The sequence below is a fragment of the Rhinolophus ferrumequinum genome, chromosome 6 (genome assembly GCF_004115265.2).
Source record: "Rhinolophus ferrumequinum isolate MPI-CBG mRhiFer1 chromosome 6, mRhiFer1_v1.p, whole genome shotgun sequence".
Taxonomy (NCBI): domain Eukaryota; kingdom Metazoa; phylum Chordata; class Mammalia; order Chiroptera; family Rhinolophidae; genus Rhinolophus; species Rhinolophus ferrumequinum.
The window spans coordinates 77,989,573-77,996,328 of record NC_046289.1 but is presented as its reverse complement, the minus strand read 5'-3'; the positions used below and the strand labels follow the sequence as shown (position 1 = coordinate 77,996,328).

General features: G+C 33.5%; 1 non-coding gene across 1 annotated transcript; it reads left to right on the top strand.

The window, feature by feature from the left end:
- The first annotated feature begins 6,139 nt into the window (after positions 1 to 6,139).
- On the top strand, positions 6,140 to 6,298 carry LOC117024311 (U1 spliceosomal RNA). Its single transcript, XR_004423391.1, has one exon. It is a non-coding gene; the product is annotated as a U1 spliceosomal RNA (small nuclear RNA).
- The last annotated feature ends 458 nt before the right edge of the window (positions 6,299 to 6,756 follow it).

Genomic DNA, 6,756 nt, shown 5'->3' with positions numbered 1-6,756 from the left:
TAGCTCCACAGAAGCTTCTTTTCTCTTTTGAATATTTGCATCCTGATGGAATACCTCATTTTGGTGTTGTGTATCTATTGTCTTATCATTTGGTCAAAATACTCATTTTAACATTTTGTTACCCATTGATTAATATTTTTCTTCAAATTGTTAGAGTTGGATTTATATTCTTTTCAGAAGAGTTGCCATGCATAATGCAGGGTGCAAAAGGACCGGTCTTATTAGACATTGTGAGGACATTATTTATTTTCACAAAAGAATCATTTTAAGGAACCAAAAAACTTTTAAGGCAAAGCTAGAAGTCAGTGCTTTCAGGATCGTTATGTAACTTTTCAAAGCATAATCTTACCTTATATCTCAAAAGGTTCCTGTTCTTTTTACTTTTGTTCTGCCTGAGATCATGAAGTTGATGACAGAGAAGTGGTGTGATTAAAATAATTTTTTGTTTGGTTTATGAATTTCTGTGTAAATATTTTTTCAAATAAATCAGTACATTGGAATATGTGTTCCCTAAATATTTTTCAACTTGACTACTAATGGGGTTGAAATTTAAATTTAATAGGTATAGACAACATATCATTTCTTTGTAAAACAACCAGAATGGCTTTGTGAGAATCCTTTTAAAAAATAGTTTACAGGAGTATGTTGAAAAATTTCGGAGAATCTGAAAATACTAAATTCTGTAATCTCCATGTTTGTCACAAGATGGCAGCAAATTCCTTTGTTTAGTTTTTTAAATTGCTATCCATTTCCCAGGTTAAAAAATTTAAATCCATTCGTGTTTCTTGAACCTTGCTGCAATGGATATGAGCTAGGTGGAGATTGCAAATTCAGATTTAACATTCCTTCCTCCAGACAGAATTCCCCCCTTTACTGTCATTTGTATCAATAACCTCACAGTTACCCCTATAGTGGAAATGGGGAGCATTATTTATTCCTTTTCCTTCTTTTTCCAGATGTGTCTCTAATCTTTACCATCAAGCAAATTCTTTGTTTTTTGGTTTGTTTTTAATGTCAAACAGATTAACCTTCTTCTCTCCTCTGTCCCTTACACAGAAATTGCTTTTAATTGGGCTTCAGTGTTTTCCTGATTATTATAGCAACTACCTGGTTTCTAGACTGCAAAATACATTCAAAATGTAACTAGGAAAATACTATTACTTAGCAGTAAAGGATTAAGGACTACTATAATTGTATCACTGTCTTGATTCAACTTCGTACTGTCTCTAAAATCAAGGCCATCCACCCTTTTGTTTTTCTCCAAGCAATATTCTCAACTCATTCTCCCCATCTCAATTAAGGTAAGTCTTATTACTGTTACCAGTATGCAGCTCATTTATTCTCACAACCACCTTCACGTGTGTAAGTTTTAGTACGCCATGCATTTCTATCACCTCTTTGCCTTTTCATCTCTTTCTTATGAGTTTATTGAAAACTTGACTGTACTTGAAAGTATGCCTTTACTCCAAAGTCGTTCAGTGACACTTTACTGTCTGGTCCAGCCTCTCTAGAACTAGTTTACTTGCATGTATCTCTCTCTATACATATAGATTTATATATTAGTTTATGCTTTTTTGAAAATGCTCTTTAATGTTTTTCATATTTTTTAATTAGTGTGATTTTCATTTTTCAGAGACATTAGAGAATAAAGTTTAAGATTCTATTGACTTCCACTTAATTTGTTCCCCAATTGCATCTATAGTGTATAATGTAGGTTACTCAATATTTATTTTGTTCTATTTATATGTATCAAAATATAGCACAATAATCTTTGTATAACATTCCAACATCTTAATGATTAAAGATTCAAAAGAACTTCTATAGTTTTACTTTCTATGTATACAGGCCTAAATATCATCTAACTTTTGCCGTAAAACCAAACTAATTATGTCACCATAGATATTTGATATGAATTAGTCCATAATATCATAGGGATACATAGGACTTTGAAAGATGACCTAATGAATCTACTGCAGAAAATCACATCCAAACGTTTCACAAAAGAGATGCCTTCATTAGTTTCTATGCAGATCATAGAGAAAATTCTACAGTATCCTTCAGTTATTATTTCTTTACCTCCTTCAACAGTTGTTGGCTAGATGTTTTTTGTTTTTGCCCCAGGCAGATGCTTCAGCTTATAATAGTCTGTGAGAATTTACCCGGGGCTAGATGTGGTTTTGGCTTCTTATAATACCGTATTTGATCCAATACCTGACAATTGGTCTGTTTTAATCCTAGGGACATTTTGATTCATGTCGTGGATAATGTTTCCCTCTTTGCTTTTTCTCCTTTTGCAATAGCACATTTGGTTCGCCTCTAGTAACTAACTGTGCAGTACAATACAGTATTTTGGTATGCTAATTTTATCCTTGCATTTATTACTTTCTTACTGAATTCTCCCTGTCTTTCTTTTCCTAATCATTCTCAATTATTTTTACTGTTCCCTCACATGTTCTCATTTTTTTCTACTGGGATTTTTTAATTTTAATTTTTTTATTGAGGTATAATTGATATATAACATTATGTTAGTTCCAGGTGTATGACGTAATGATGTGATGTTCATATGTTCTGCGATATGATCATCATAACTGGAGTTAACATCTATCATCACACATAATTACAACCTTCTTTTCTTGTGATGAGAACTTTTAAGATCTACTTCCTTAGCAACTTTTAAATATACAATAGAGTATTATTAACGATGGTTATCATGCTGTATATTACATCTCCATGACTTATTTATTTTATAATGGGAAGTTTGTACATTTTGACCACCTTCACTTATTTCACCCTGACCCCTCTCTTCCTGCCTCTGGCAACCACCAATCTGTTCTCTGGGTCTATGAATTTCTATCTTTTTCCTTTTTATTTTTAGATTCCACATATAAGTGAGATCATACAATATTTGTCTTTCTCTGTCTAACTTATTTCAGTTATGAATAATGACATGTGAAAAATGAAATGAATAAGGAAATAATGCCCTCAAGGTTTATCCATGTTGTTGCAAATGGCACAATGTCTTCCCTTTTTATGGCTGAACAATATTTCATTGTACATGACAATTAAGTTTGCGAATTTGTTGCAACAATGTTGCTAACCTTTTTGATATCAGAGGGATTATTCATTATGAATTTGTACCAACTGGACAAACAGTTGAACAAGTGTACTGTTTGGAAGTGCTGAAAAGCTGCGTGAAAAAGTTAGACGACCTGAATTTTTCGCCAACAACTCATGGCTCTTGCATCACGGCAATGCACCAGCTTGGCAGTGTCTGTGAGAGTGTTTTTAGCCAGTAAACAAATAACTGTATTGGAACACCCTCCCTACTCACCTAATCTGGCCCCCAATGACTTCTTTCTTTACCCGAAGATCAAAGAAATATTGAAAGGACATCAAGGATAATATGACGACAGCTCTGATGGCCATTCCAGAAAAACAGCTCCAAAACTGCTTTGAAGAGTGGACTAGGCACTGGTATGGGTGCATAGCTTCCCAAGGGGAGTAACTTGGAAGGTGACCATAGTGATATTCAGCAGTGAGGTATGTAGCACTTTTTCTAGGATGAGTTCGCGAACTTAATAGTCAGACCTTAAATAAAGAAAATGTGTATACACACATGCACACACAAACATGCACACCACATTTTCTTTATCCATTCATCCATTGATGAACACTTAGGTTGCTTTCATGTCTTGGCTGTTGTGAATAATGTTGCAGTGAACATGGGGATGCAGATATCTTTTTGAATTAGTGTTTTTGTTTCCTTTGGGTAAACACCTAGAAGTAGAATTGCTGGATCATATGGTAGCTCTATTTTTAATTTTTTGAGGAACCTCTATACTGATTTCCATAACGGCTGCACCAATTTACATTCCCACCAACTGTATACAAAGGTCCCCTTTTTCCACATCTTCATCAACACTTGCTGCTTCTTGTCTTTTGAATAATAGCTATTCTAACAGGTGTGAGGTGCTGTCTTATTGTGGTTTTGATTTGCATTTCCCTGATGGTTAGTGATGTTGGGTATCTTTTCATGTACCTGTTGGCCATCTGCATACTTTCTTTGGAATAATGTCTATTCAGATCCTCTGTCCATTTTTAATTGTTGCTTTTTTTTTTTTTTTGCTATTGAATTGTATCAGTTCTCTATATTTTTGGGATATTAACCTTTCATCAGATATACAATTTGCTAATATTTTCTCCCATTCAGTAGGTTGCCTTTTCATTTTATTGATAGTTTTCTTTGCTCTGCAGAAGCTTTTTAGTTTGATTTAGTTGCCCATGTTTATTTTTGCTTTTGTTGCCTTTGCTTTTGGTGTCAATCACATCCAAGAAAATCTGTGTGGAGCCTGATGTCTCAGAGCTTTCTGCTTATGTTTTCTTGTAGGAGTTTTATGGTTTGGGGCTGTACATTTAAGTCTTTAATCCATTGTGATTTAATTTTTGTGTATGGTGTAGTTTCACTCTTTTACATGTGACTGTCCAGTTTTCCCTATACTGTTTATTGAAGAGATCATTCTTCCCAATTGTATAGTCTTGGTTTATTTGTCATAAATGGATTGACCATGTATGGATAGGTTTATTTCTGGGTTCTGTATTCTATTCCACTGATATTGATCTATAAGTCTGTTTTATGCCAATACTACACTCTCTTGATTACTATAGCTTTGTAATATAGTTTGAAATTAGGGAGTGTGATGCCTTAAGCTTAGTTGTTCATTTTCAAGATTGTTTTGGTTATTCAAGGTCTTTTATGATTTCATAATAAATTTTAGGATTTTTTCTTTTTCTATTTCTGTGAAAAATGCCATTGGAAGGGTAGTAGGTATTTTAACAGTATTCTTCCCACCAATGAGCACAGAATACCTTTTCATTTGTATTTTCTTCAATTTCTTTCATCATCATCTTATAGTTCTCAATGTACAGGTTTTCACGTCCTTGGTTACATTTATTCCTAGGTGTTTTATTCTTTTTGATGCAGTTGAAAATGAGATTGTTTTCTTATTTTTACTATCTGATCATTTGTTATTAGTGTATAGAAACACAACAGATATTTGGATATTGATTTTGTGTCCTGCAACTTTACTGAACTCATTCATTAGTATATTTTATAAGTAATTTTAACTCTTTTGTCTAATGAGATAAGTCATGAATAGATAACTTTTTGACATCTAGACATCACATTTTATGGTGCTAGGGAGGACTGTCCAGGTCTCAGAGTATAAGGAGCTTTATAGACGTAATGATAGACACACTGAAGAGCCATGAGAATCAGGATCATCTGTAATCTACACTAAAATGGAGCTATTTCCCTGCATGAAGACACTATTGATAAATAATGCTCCCCTGAGACTTGCACTTACTGAGCTAATGTTGCTCTTTTTACTTAGTATTTTTCATATAAAATTTAGGCCCTTACCTTCTCCCTGAGCTACAACAGGTAAATGAACACCCATCCTCAGATTTTGTTTCTAGCAATGTGATTGACTAGATAGTCTGAATCGTCCTGCTACAAACCATTTAAAAACTATATGATTTAGATTGCAAGAAAGTAAAGGATCTTAACGGCTCAAAGTAAAGAAAGAACAGGAAACCAAAATAATAAGCTGTCCCTAGTACATAGATTTTCTTGTGAGTATTGCCAATCCCAAAAGGATTGGGTTTTGGTTGCTGCACTTGAAAGAGGAGCTAAGAACTTCAGATTTAATAAGGTGACACTTGGCTCGAGCTTCTTGAATAAAGCTAGTGCCCTCACAGGGCTAAATTCTAGCCAAAAATCTGGTCAGATAAAAAAAAAAAAATCACCTTATGGGAAAAGAAATCTTTATGTTTGGAAATAACACAGTTTTATATAACAGAGAAGCCATCATAATGGAAATCAGTCATCTCACTGAAAAACAAAGAAAACACAATTTATCAAAAGTTGTGGGATATGTCTAAAACAATGCTCAGAAAGAAATTTATTATAAAAAAAAGATGAAAAATGTGAGTTTAGTGTTCAGCTTAAGAAGTTAGAAAGAGAACAACAGAATAAATCCAAAGTAAATATAAAGAAGCAAGACTGACAGAGAGGGCAAAAATAAATAAATAACCAAGGTGACATAATCACATATAAAATGGACATTAAAAAAATATGACTATACTTCTCTGGAAGGTGAGATGCCATGATCACGAAGGTGGTTTTCCCAGGGTGAAGCTTATCCTTTGCACTCCGGATGTGCTGACCCCTGCGATTTCCCCACATGTGGGAAACTCGACTGCATAATTTGTGGTAGTGGGGGACTGCGTTCATGCTAAAAAAAAAAAAAAAAAAAAAAGTAAAAAGGCCATCCTATTGCTAATAATTTTTAAAACTTGGGTGAAAGGCATAATTTATTAGGAAAATATAAGTTGTAAAAAATCTGAGTTAAGAAAAAGAAATTAAAAAAAAGTCCTACTTAAGAAGTAGAAAACATGAAAAGATCCCTAACTACTTAATAAACTGAAGCAGTGTTTAAAACATCTATCATTAATTAACTCTATCCCTGTGCCTTTCTACCTCTTACATCTACCAAGCAAACTGGTTTTATAGGCAAGTTCTATTAGATATTCAAGTAACATAACCCAAGTGTTGTCATATACTGACTGATACAGAGACTAGAGGAAAAAGAAGAATGCTCAACTTTTTAAATAAAACAGTTTCACCAAAGTCAGATAAGTAAATGAAAAATTACAAGGCAGGTTATTGGATCAATTTAGATGCAAACAACCCTAAAC